This window comes from Petromyzon marinus, chromosome 72 (genome assembly GCF_048934315.1).
Source record: "Petromyzon marinus isolate PM22_M1 ecotype Great Lakes invasive population chromosome 72, UKy_Petmar_22M1.pri1.0, whole genome shotgun sequence".
In the NCBI taxonomy this organism is placed as follows: domain Eukaryota; kingdom Metazoa; phylum Chordata; class Hyperoartia; order Petromyzontiformes; family Petromyzontidae; genus Petromyzon; species Petromyzon marinus.
The window spans coordinates 5,976,718-5,990,217 of NC_133738.1; the positions used below are offsets into that span (position 1 = coordinate 5,976,718).

At 46.4% G+C, this 13,500-nt stretch overlaps 1 long non-coding RNA gene across 1 annotated transcript in view; it reads left to right on the plus strand.

Moving 5' to 3' along the window:
• Positions 1–13,500, plus strand: part of LOC116957345 (uncharacterized) — a 183,877-nt gene that overhangs the window by 8,896 nt on the left and 161,481 nt on the right. Inside the window, exon 2 of the long non-coding RNA XR_012930570.1 lies at positions 3,335–3,436. This is a non-coding gene — a long non-coding RNA (uncharacterized LOC116957345). The remainder of the gene's footprint in view (positions 1–3,334; positions 3,437–13,500) is intronic.

Below are 13,500 nucleotides of genomic sequence, written 5' to 3' on the forward strand. Positions count from 1 at the left end.
GGGGTGCGCTTTTTCCCCCAAGATCTTTATCTTATACCAAGTTTAATTAATTGTGGACCAGATTGCCTGATAAGGATCTCGTTGGACACATCATTCCCCACGTGAGCGTGGCTCTGCGGAAGAAGGTGTCAAGAATCATTTCGTATTGATGGATCTGTTGGGAATTTATGCGATTAAGAGTACAGCCCACTAAATATTAAGGAGGAAATGACTAAACTTGTAAAACGACAAACTATTATCACCCGATCTGTAGCGATGCCTTCACGTTTAGATGCTTCTCGTTTTGGGATTGTCCTTGTTCCTGATATAAGTTATTTTGAATAGTCAGTGTTCGGAGTTGATTCTTTACGTCAAAACAGACGCCTGGTTGTCGTGTGGTGAGGGGGCGGTGCGCATCATACGTATCAGTCGATTTATCTGTCACCGTGGTGAACTGGTTCGGATGACCAGTTGACACGCTGTTGCAGTTGCGGAACTCGGTCGGTAGATGGCACCCACAGCTCGCTCGCAGCATGCACGGTGGTGTTGAGTGACCCGGTTGCGCAATCAGCGCTGGCAATGCACGTTCGTAGCCTCGTCGCTAAACAGCGACCCTCGCCACCCCGGCGGGCGGCAGAGACCTCCGCGTCGGCAGAGGCCGACCCACGCAGGGGCGAGTTAAGCTGTCAAGTGGGTCTTGCCCGCCTGCAGATGAGATGGGGAGCCGAGCTCTGTTAATAGCTCAGCTTATTGAAGAATATATTGAGTACATTTATTATATTGATGTAATTTAGACTTGGGTTTTTTCACATCGGTTTAGTATATGATAGTCGAGTTGTTGAGTTGTTGCAGCCCCTTTGGCGTCCATGTACTGGGTGCCTCTGTGGATGTGTGGGCTTTGACTTTGGCATAGCTATTTCTGTGACCAGTCACGAGCTAATCCCTCAGTTATTTCAATGCTAAATTCTCCTGTTTGATTTATACTAGGTGCCTCTGTGGATGTGTAGGCTTTGACTTTAACATAGCCATTTCTGTGACCAGTCACAAGCTAATCACTCAGTCATTTCAATGCTAATTTCTCCTGTTTGATTTGTACTAGGTGCCTCTGTGGATGTGTAGGCTTTGACTTTAACATAGCCATTTCTGTGACCAGTCACAAGCTAATCACGCAGCTATTTCAATGCTAAATTATCCGAACCAAACATTAAACTAATTTTCAATGGTACAGTATATTTTTTCAAGTAGTGGTATCCCAAACTTTCGCAGCAGCTTAAATTCCCTTTTCACACCATCAATATGTAAACTCCCCCTGCCCCCCTCGCCGCTGCACATGTTCACCCCCTCTACACCGTTCATCATGCTAAGTCTGCTAATTAAATGCTAATTTTTATGCTAATTCCTTTGTCAAGGCGCTCTGCTTCTTCTCACACAGCTTAAAGGTCACGGTCTGAGCTTGGCTGTGTTCGCTCCAGCGCTGTCCTCGAAACAGTCTCGTCCCTTCACCTGATGAGGGCCACTTGTGTTGTGGCCGAAACGTCGTGAGAATTGTATTGTTATTTTATTATTTTATTCTCATTCTACGTGACTTTACCGAAAGAACCAAAGAAGATGAATCCTTGCAGTCACGAAAGCTTTAAATAGAGCTCCGATGAGTTGAGCCCCGATGGGCCGGCTCCAGTGAGCCGCCCAAACTCAGCTGAGTTCCGGAACTGACTTCCAATGTTGTAGCGTTCTCTTTTATGCCAAAAATCCCTTCACTTGGACCCTCCCCACAAGAGAGGAGCTTCTTCCGATTTTTGCCGTGTCATGATCTGTCCGTATGTGTGTGTCTGTCCGTGTGTCAGTGTGTGTCCTTGTGTGCGTCATTTACGGCATATTCTGTTGTCCTCCCCTTTCCATAAAACACCAAAAAGTAAAACAGACATTACAAATGTCTCGAAGGAGGCGTCTCTCTGTCTGCCTCTGTCTGCCGGTGCGAGAGGGAGGGCAAGCTTCCCTCCCTGCATCATGTCCCCGACACACGAGGGAATGGTTAAAAAGTTTTAGGTTAACATTTCAATTCACCACCATTCCACAGTTATGATTTGGTATGTAACCCAAGGTCTGTGTCAGCTTTCCGTTGTGGTGTTTGACTCATGTCAAGGGAAGGTGTTTTCCCAAGCGTATACACACTCCTACCCCGCGCTGTGGGGAGACAAAGACGGCCGGGATCTCTTTCTCTCTCTGACCCTGGGTTTAACATCGCTTAAGTCATGTAGTTTATGTTTAACAAGGTTGTGTCAGCGGAGTATAGTTTACGATGAATAGTGCCAACATGAATGTTATGTATGAAATAATGTATTGTGAATTTTTTTTATTAACTTTGCCTGGTGTTTTCGCTGACATGCTGGCACTCCAAGCATCTCTTCCCGCCGCCTTTATTTCTGCTCGCGTGGGGGTCCGCCACCCTTTGCCCCCACTCTCCTTACCTGCCCGTTGTTGCCAGGCTCTTTAGTTCACGTTGCAGTTTTGCTGTGCGCTTGTTTTTTTTCCTCTCTAACCTTATATTAACTCTGCTTATTATTAGCTTATATCTGGAGGTTAGAGCATTCATTTTGACTTAGGAAAATTCTGATTGTCATATGCTTCGGGTCAAGTTGTATAGAAATTATTAAAACATGGAAATAACATTTCATATTGAATTAATAGATGGGTGATGGTTCAATGATGTAGCTTGTGGCCTGGTTGCCAATTGGAGTGAGCGTGAGGGTCGATAATTTAGCCTATTCCTGTTGTTGAATTTCGAACTTTACGTTACTTTAATAGTAATGCAGGATAAATGGTTGGCTGTTTGGCTTGGCTGTCTGCGGCTAGCGCAAACTCTCAGTGACCCTGGCTTTGTGTTTACGTCAGTCTCTTGCAATTCGCTGCTCTGCACTCTGTCTGTTCCTTTGACCCTGGGAGTTTGTAACTGTCAAAATCGTGTCAGTAGGTCATGGTAAATGGCTTTTCATGACCTCCACATACCATGCTGAGGGCCTGGGTTGGTGTTGTTTTTATTCATTTTTTTTAAACAATAGAAATATGTATCTATGTATCGGAAAATTACTTGTTAATATTAAGATGGAAAATGGGCCTATATACAACACCATGTATAAATACAATAATCCCTCACACTGTGATTTAAAGCTTTCGTGACTGCAGTGATTCATATTCTTGGCTCTTTCGGTAAAGTCACGTTAAAGGGAAACAATAAAATATATTATTTTAAAATTCTCACGACGTTTCGACTGCAACACAAGCAGTCATCCATGACGTGACTTTACCGAAAGAACCAAGAATATACCCTCACACTGTGTTTGTTTTATTTCTACAGCTGCTAGCTCGTGCTATTTCGGCAGCAATGATTTTGGACTGCCAGAAACACCGAAGACTTGCCAAGCAGGATTGGATGCTTGTGTCACTTTTAAAATCACAGGTAAGTTTATTCTTGATTTGAAGCTTTCGTGACTGCAGGAATCCATACTCTTTGGTCCTTTCGGTAAAGTCACGTAGGTATAAAATAAAATCAATCATGACATTTCGGGCGCAACACAAGCGTCCATAATCAGGTGGGAAAGCATGGTCTGCTGCTGAGGCAGACTGTTTTAAAAGGTTTGAAATGGGTGTAGCTCAAGGGTCATAAAGAAGTGGCCGCTCTCCTATCTTACACTTACCTGCAAATGTATCACATTAACATCACTAGCCCCGGCCACTACTTTGTTACCCTTGAGCTCCACCCATTTCAAACCTTTTAAAACAGTCTGCCTCAGCAGCAGACCATGCTTTTCCACCTGATTATGGATGCTTGTGTAGTGCCCGAAACGTCGTGATTTATTTTATTTTATAACTACGTGACTTTACCGACAGAACCAAAGAGTATAGGTAAGTTTATATTTTGAAAACGTCTTAACAGAGACAACCGCACATTTAATCAACAACCAATCTTAATCAGCTGCTGGATGATGGCCTCTCCAAACCGGCTGCCTATCTCTGGTGATTTTACGTTACAATAATCCACCGAGCGCCTGAACATGCTCAGATCATGTCGCTCCACTTGGTGAACACGTTCCATCTCTTGACTGCCACTCCATTGTCCTCGACCATCGCCCATCACTCCTTTAAAACCACGACGTGTCCTGGCCAAGCCCACTTGCTTTTCTAAGCAAAGAATGACGACTAGAAATTTCGCATTTAAGCGTGGAGAGATGCATTGCTTGCAATTGCACCGAGACTCAGAAAGAGGCACGTGCGTGGATTAGAGAACAGACTGCAGGTTAGAGACATGGGGACACAAGTGGCCTTGAGCAGCAACAGAGAAGCTGGGTGGCGGTCGAGAAAAACCGAGTGGCAGCCAAGGAACGAACTTGTTTGTGAGGATGTACACAGAGCAGACGAAGCGATGAGATCTGCTCACGTGCAGGGTGGATTGTTGCATAACATGACCTTGAGAGGTGGCGGTGTTTTGATGAAGCGTTCGTCTGACAGTCAATAGACCTCCGCGTGTGATGACAAGAGATTTACTTAAATGTCTCTTTTTTACGCGCTTTGATTTAACTCACTCCTCTGTCTGTTGTATTCTCAAATCTTGTAACTCAATTTTTACCCACTTCCCAATGTAGTATCGACTGCAAACTTGGTATACTTATGTCAAACTGATGACAATACTATATTCTATCATAAAAAATAAAAATATATATTTTAAAACATTACTTTTTATTATGTTGTTTTCGGCTTGGGTCTAATTGTTCACGGTCAACTAACGTTGGCTGAAAATCATCACGGTCCCTTACGTTATATCAAGCTTCGGGGCCACTTCCTGGAGTCGTGGAGTTCTTCCATTGCTAGTACGGTACATTTCATTAAAGCGTGTTTTTAAAAAGTTTTTATTAATATTACTTATTTCTATTTTAGAAGGCACTAAGACGGGCACCGGCTATGCGTGCAGCAGTCAACAGAACTGCCAGAATGCTGCTGTGAACAAGGCCTATCTGGAATATCAAATGAAGCTCCTGGGTTTAACCGCAACAGCAGGAAACATGGTGTGCTGCACAGGGAACAACTGCAATCGTGCGGGGGCCGCTGCTGCAGCTCACAGGATTGTGGTCTCAATGTCATCGTCACCCCATCTCTTTTTCCCCGTCTCAGTCCTCCTCTCACGCTTCTTTGCCTAAATCCTAGGGATTGCTGGGAGCAGAAACGGGAGGTGAAATGTAAGAAATGACGTAAATATGAGAATACGTTTTACCCTATGTTGCAATATAAAAGGTGTTAAGATGTTAAAAGACCAAACTAAAACTTTTTGCAAGGAATCATTTCTGCATTAACCACATATACTTGTGGTGAACATGCAAAAAATAAACATTACATGCTCTGATACTCTGATAGTATATGATGCATTGTCTTTGAAACTGATTGGTCCACACCAGAGTGAACTTTATTTAGAGCCTAGTCTCAAACAGTGTTGGATCAGAGGACGCCAAAAGGCGCTCACAAAGACAATGCCACTGTCAGAACTATCAGAGCTCTGGGGGAGCAGCATCTTGTCTCCGATCTCGTCTCTCATCTTGTCTCCGTCTTGTCTCCCATTTTTTCTTCCATCTGATATCCGTCTTGTCTCCAGTCTCGTTTCCCATCTCATATCTGTCTTGTTTCCCATCTAATTTCCCATCTTGTCTACCGTCTTTTTTCCCAAGCAACCCTTCGTGGGTCACAGGTCACGTGGTGTCCCCAGCCTCCAGTGAGGAGGCGAAGAGGTTCAGTCCTCGCACAGTAACCCACACTGTACACATACTGTACTATACAGTGTTGCACACTACATCAATTGATTTCGTTCCCTGCACTTCTTGTACAAGCTATATTCAACAATGTAACATTTCATATTTTACATTCAGAATACGTCCAGTTTAATGTGTTGAGGTTGATGTAGGGGAACATAATACAAAGGTGGGGGGAGTGTTGTATCCTGGCTTTCCCATTTGAGTTTGCGGATCACGCATTTTTCCGTTCGTGGCTATTTCCCCCCAAAAAACAATGTAACCCCGAGCCACGATGGGCAAATGGTTTACTGTGTACATGTGTTGTGGAGTAAATGATGACTCGGAGGCAAATCTTCATGTTAGGGCTTGCGCCAGTTTCTTTAAGGGCTTACGCCAGTTGCTTTATTAAAGACCTCTCTTTGCACACGACTCCGTGTACTGTACACTCACTGCCTACACTCCACACCCCAGAGAAAAGGTACTGGGGATTCCCTAGCACACCCGTAGGCTACCCTAGCCTGGTGCCAATTTCCCCCTACCCCGGGATCCCATCGCTCCTCCAGGGGAAAAGTACTGGAGAAGTCCCTAGCACCCACAGGCTACCCTAGCCTGGTGTCAATTTCCCTATACCCTGGGTCCCGACTGTGCAATACACGTTCCCGGATTCTCCAGATGACCCTGAACCCGTGACGGGTTCCGGCTTAAATCCCCCAGGGGGACATGACGTCACCGTCCCGCCCCCTGTGCATAACGTCACCATCCGTGACGTCATCATACCAGAGGGCGAGCGTGACATGACGTCACTTACTCCTACACTACATCACCCCCCCCCTGTGAAAAAAAAACAGCCGACCCGGCTGCAACCATTACAAGAGCAGACCCCGGCAAACCCGAATGGGAAGACAACTCCCCACACGGGACACCGGAACGTGTCCAACGAAGGCAGGGGACGAAGAAACGGCCCGTCTGGCCATCACCGTATCCGCACGCCCCGCGAGCGTGTGCGTGATGCCGGCCGGCTCTTCCGTGCCGCGTCGGCGTCAGAATCGGCGGTGTGCTGGTAGGTGTCCAGTCCGCCGGCCAACCCGCCAGGTGAGGCGCCACTGGTGGAATTACTGTCGGGGCTTCTGCAGGCGCACACAAAGGCACGGCATCGCTCGCGCCATCACAATTCGTGCGGCCCGGCTTGGCGGACACAACAAACACCCGGCTCCTGAGTAGTGGAGATGAGGGGATTCCAACCAGCGCGAGAGAGGAGAAGAACAAAATAACACATTCAAATGCGTTGGATGCACAATCAACACCGCGATGAACCCAAATACAGTAGAACCTCGGAGATGGAATGCACCAGAACCCGAACACGTTGGTGTTGGAACAAATCAGTGTTGGAATGGCCGTCTGGAACGAATCAAGTTTGATCTCCGGGGTACCACTGTACGTTCACCTTCACCCACACAACATGGGTGGCAGGGTTCCCCGACCCCCAGCCACCATTCCATCTACTAGATGGTGATAGAGCGAAGACGGAAGAACCATCTAGAGCTCACTTACTGCACGACATGCACCCTAACACGGAGGGATACAGTCTCAACGGAACCGGACAACAACGCCCGAACACCACGAATCACCAGCCCTCTCTTGCAAGCCCACTAGGCTATCCACACCACGGAGTGTTTCAATCTCCGGGCGGCCAGGTCAAGCCGTCAGCCATAGCATGACGGGACCACAACTGATATGTTAGGCACGCAACACCCCCTGGACCCTCCTGGTCAGGATCTGCGCCCCAATAAATTTGACAGCCAGCACCACAATTCCAACCACCGGCAGCATGTCATCATCTTAATTTAAATGCTTCGTACCAATGACGACAGAGCCACAAACCAAGGCAATCATCCCCCGCACAATTGCAATCTCACACGCTCACAACACATGCAATTTGAACCTTGCATTTCAAAATCCCCCTCAACATTTACCATGGGACTCAGGCATTCCAGTTTGAGGAGCAAAAAAATAATAATTCACAAAACGCCCAATAATCGCCGAATGGGGTAATACAGTATATGCAGTCTATGCAGTCTGCATACAGCCAACAATCTCGAGTAATGTTCCATACAGTCTATACACTGGTAACAATCACAGCACAGCTAATCATTAACAATGATGAACAGTTTTCCACAGTCACACGTTGACAACACTCACAAGCGAAGCTCCATACTGTGTACCCAAAAATCATCGCGACTCTGCAATGGCAACCAACAAGTGTTAACAAATCATTAACCCGGCAATCCACTGGATCTTAACGGATCCCGATACTCCCCACCTAGCCGAATTAATCATTAACTGGCTCCTTGATATAACAATCCCGACGCCGTAATGAACCAATAATGTAACACGTGGACACCTGACATGAACGTCACGGATAGACGCAAGTTATTAAGAGCAATCTGACGCCCCGCATCCCGGCGGGAAACCAATAAAAAAAATAACATGAACTCACAATCCGGCGCACGCAAGATGGATGAGGTGTCAACAGGGGCCGGTGTGTGTCTTGTCACGCCTCGCCTGACAAGCTGTGACGAGCGGAGGATGGCAGATTGGAGTGCTGGGATGCCCCAAAGAATCTTGCATGCCGACCACGGACTCCTCTTGCGACTGTAGCCACCACCCACGCTTGAGCAGAAGTCGGGGCGCCGCTCGAACGTGTGGAGCTCCGCCTCCACAGATGTTGACGTCCGCGGGAACGGCGTTTTGGCGGGAACAGCGTCCCACCGCAGCCCCCGCATGCCCTCCAGGCCTCCTCCGCCAGCCCCCCCGCAGCAACGATGGCGTCCTCTCCTCGCCGCTCCTTCCCGCGCAGCAGCTGCTTCAGCAGCAGGCCGCGCACCATGTGGCACCTCCAAAATGGCCGCTCCCGACCGCCTCTTCGCCGCGATGGTCAAGATGGCGGCGGCCTGCCACGTGGTCGTTGGAGGAGGATCTGTAATGGTGGCCGTCTCCCCTGCGCGCCCGATGTCCTCCACTGGTGCTGTCGACACACCAGCCGTGGCCGCAATAACTGGGGCCACAGAGCCCGGGGTCGTCCTGTCCCGGGTCGCCGCCTCTGCATCGCAACAGGTGGGTTCCGCTTTTTCAAGAGCATCGCCTTGAAAAAGTCCACTTCTGATGCCAGTTGTTGTGGAGTAAATGATGACTCGGAGGCAGATCTTCGTGTAAGGGCTTGCGCCAGTTTTTTTAAGGGCTTTATTAAAGTCCTCTCTTTGCACACGACTCGGTGTACTGCACACTCACTGCCTACACCCCACACCCCAGGGGAAAGGTACTGGGGATTCCCTAGCACACCCGCAGGCTACCCTAGCCTGGTGCCAATTTCCCCCTACCCCGGAGTCCCATCGCTCCCCAAGGGGAAGGGTACTGGGGATTCCCTAGCACACCCGCAGGCTACCCTAGCCTGGTCCCAATTTCCCCCTACCCTGGGGTCCCATCGCTCCCCAAGGGGAAGGGTACTGGGGAGGTCCCTAGCACCCGCAGGCTACCCTAGCCTGGTGCCAATTTCCCCCTACCCTGGGTCCCGACTGTGCAGTACACATTCCCGGATTCTCCAGGCGACCCTGAACCCATGACGGGTTCTGGCTTAAATCCCCCAGGGGGACGTGACGCCCCCGCCCCGCCCCCTGTGCATGACGTCACCATCTGTGACGTCATGCGTGACATGACGTCACTAACTCCTACTCTACACATGTTAAATATAACGTACTAGCCTTTTGCCCATCCAAGGAAGGGTGTATTTTAGTAAATCTGAAACTTGCAAGCGCTAAGCAGACCGTGACGTGATATTGCATCAATTAGTGTGCAATTTGTAAGGCCGCGGTGACACAGATTTACTTAATTTAAAAGTTATAATCCCTTGTTCATTATGATGTCCTTTTTACTTCTATGTCTCAATAGCGTTACGGAGATCGCGTGATGCGAGGGTTCTGCGTTTGTAGTTAGGGTTGTAAGTTGACGCTGGGGAGGGGTGTGGTGGCTCCTCGCCCCCCCATGTGGAGTGATGTCACCCACTAATTATTATTAATCGCGGGGAGGGTGTCCATTTGGAAGACGTCACCACTTCATGATTATTAATGAGGGTCGCTGGTCGACGTGGAGTGACGTCTCGTGCGGGACAAACATTCTTGGCTCATTATAGTAGCAAATACAGGTCACAACATCCTCCGCATTATAACACACCCCACCCTCCTATCTGTATTTCACAATCAAAGTTGGGGTGCGTCATATAATCCAGTGGAGATTTGTACATCTTCACGTTGGGCAGAAGTTTGGCATGCGTCTTCGTGTCTGGAGTCGTTTATAATCTGATACATATATTAAGGTTGCAGGTAATAGTGTACCCATTAAATGGCAGCATAGTTGAGACAATTAAATTCACAGAACTGTCGCAGCCCTTTCATCAATACAGTTCTGGATGAGGACCTCACGACCCCATAGGGTGACGAGATGTTAACTCCCTCGCCTGGTATGCAGTGGGTCGTAAGTTCGATCATCACCATGATGCCTGCTGTATATTTGGAGTTTGCATCTCTCTCTCTCCCCGTGGTCGCATGGATTTTTCCTCCACATTTAAAAACATTCGTTTAGATGATTTAGATCGTTTCGATTATTTTGCTGCTATAATTTTCCACGTGATAAGCCAATGCATTGAGCTATCATTTACGATTGCCAGGTACCTTCTGAGAATTCGCTATATAGCTCAGTTGACTTTACCTTATGAAATAAGATGGAAAAAAATAGTTTAGTTTTAGTTTGCATATGCATGCATTAAGGAGTTATTTACGCCAGTCTAATTGTTACGGGAGATCTTCGTTTGAATAAAGTGCATGATTAAAAATTCACTATGATTTGTCGATTATTTCTTAGTCTCAAGGGTGGCACAGTGGTAACCATTCACTGCATCCCACACTTAAGAAGTGTGTCCAACTTCAATCCTCGACCAGGAAGCCTTCTATGTGCAGTGTTGTTCTTCATGAGAGGTTGTTTGGGTTAGATTGCGTAAATATAAATCTGTCGTTCACCCACCACCACCCGACACAGCCAATTTGTAAGGTTTTTCACGTAAATAAAACGTGCCAATTAGTTATCGCTACAGCCCACCAGTGTGTTGGAGAGTAAACCCACAAAATGTACACAGGTGCGCTCAATTCACTAATTGACTCTTTTTTATGACAAACTTTAATTGGCTGTGTCAGGTGGTGGTGGGTTAACGACGCATTTATATTCGTGGATTCTAACCAAAAAACCTTTATTATGAATAATATTAGTCACGAAAGCCTACTACTACTACTACTTTGTGTTAAACTGGCGTTGTTCTGTAGATTGAGTGTGCGAGTTGGTGTACGGTGCATGTGAGAGTGTGAATGAGAGCATGAAAGTGTATAAGTGCTTTAGATGTGAGTATTTTCTACCCCCTGTTCTATATGGGTTTATTTGGAGTTGTCTGGTTTCCCCTGAACACAAAAAATATAAAATCTAACTGGTTCATGAGGCTTCCTTTGCCAGTACCAAAATAAAAGAATGGGTTTTTTTTCCCATTTTTTCTGGCAACAAAACTGAAACGTTTTTACAAGGAATCATGCCTTCATTAACCACAATACTTGTTAATGCAGACATGATTCCTTGTAAAAAGGTTTAAGTTTTGTTGCCAGAAAAAATGGGAAAAAACCCATTCTAATAATCTAACTGGTATTGGATAAAATATGGCATGAGAATTTTTAATGTTTTATATTTTTATTATTTTATTATTTACCTTCTACGTGACTTTACCGAAAGAACCAAGAATATAAAATATGGCAATTAAGAAAAAATACCTATGGTAATTTACTGAATTGGGATCACGCATGTTGTGGAGCCACATATAACAAGGCCCACACTCTATATACTCCTGTGTATGCAAACTCTGGCAGTTATGGACACCAGTCTGTGACTGCATTAACTTGTCAATTGTGGCCGTTATTCTGTTATATATGTCTTTCTTCATGTCACTCATTTAATGGTAGAGATACATTCTGTTCTTATGTATGTTGATTTTTTTTACACCGTACGTAGCCCACCATCCTAATCGGTGGTGCGGTGGGGAAGGACAACAAACTGAACACGAAAAAGAAGTGAGTTTGTCAATCTAGATGATGATTTATAAGTGCATGGCTCCCAGTGGATTCCTAATATCGGAAGGAAGAGTGTTCCTGACGGCCGCAGAAGCCCACCTAAATGAGCCACACGATGCAGTGACCGTCTTTCATTCGACGGCTAGCCACAAGCAGGATGATTGGAGTTCGCATGATGGATTTATTGCTCCTTGAGACTAGCGAGGTACCATGGGTTCATTGGTGGCGACCACTTTGTGTGTGTGATGAGCACGACCATGTCGTGTATTCGTTCAGCAACCGGAAGCCAATGCAACTCAATTCGCTAGCGGGGTGGGTGAAGTCAGCCTTCTCGTTGTCCATCCTGTTACGTGACCGAAGTTTATAACGAAGTTCATAACTCATCACATCGCTAAGGAAACCATATGCAGCTGGTTGACCTCTGGGTTACAGCAGAAAGAACGAGCCTGGCAAGAGAGATCCTCCTCAGGGCCATGTCAGCAAAATGTTCAGGGCCTATCCCAAGTGAGGACAGATGTCCTCACTAAGATCCTTTAGCAAGAAAACATCAACATCCCGACTATCCATGAGACACGTGGAGGAAAGGAGCTCTCTATGATAGAACATTACAGGGTACATCCTCGCTGCTTCCAAGGGCCACGATAAACATGGTCTGACTACTTACATCGCGCATCACATCAATGATGCAACGGAAGTCATTCAGGCAGACAACGACTTCACAATTGGGACAAGAATCCCTGGAATAGCGAATACAACCCAGACCTGTGCTTTCTATCTAGAGACTAAGAATGGTACCCTCAGAGCACCGGACTCACAAGACAACTGCTCATAGGATAATGGCACAGCTTCTCGGCAATGCAAAAACAATCTCAAGTCTTAAACAAGAATGCACAGTGAAACAAGCCACAAAAGATACACTTTCCACCAGTGTTAAAAACTTTCTTCTGTCTGTCGCTGTACTTCTAGAAGAAATAGATGCCGCATGGTGGAAACAAAGCAGGTGAATCCACTGGAATAGATGGGATTTTCCTGGAATTCCTAAAACACCTTGGCAGCAAAGGAAGAAACCTGGCTGACGAACTTAAAAAAAAAAATCATCGCCACCAGCAGGCTACTAAGACTTTGGAGAAAAGCAAAAGTGATTGCTCTCCTCAAGCCAGGAAAAGCTGAGAATGACCCACACATCTACAGGCCAATCTCTCTTGTTTGTACCGCCTACAAACTACTGGAGCGAGTACTGCTATCCCAACTCTCTCCTCTCTGAGCAGGCAGATTTTCAGCCACAAGGAAGCTGTTGTGACCAGGTCCTGACCTTGAGATCACATATAAACAGAAAACAGTAAATGCGAACTTTCGTTGTACGTTCAGTGAGGGAAAAAAGTATTTGATCCCCTGCTGATTTTGTACGTTTGCCCACTGACAAAGAAATGATCAGTCTATAATTTTAATGGTAGGTTTATTTGAACAGTGAGAGACAGAATAACAACAAAAAATCCAGAAAAACGCATGTCAAAAATGTTATAAATGCATTTGCATTTTAATGAGGGAAATAAATATTTGACCCCCTCTCAATCAGAAAGATTTCT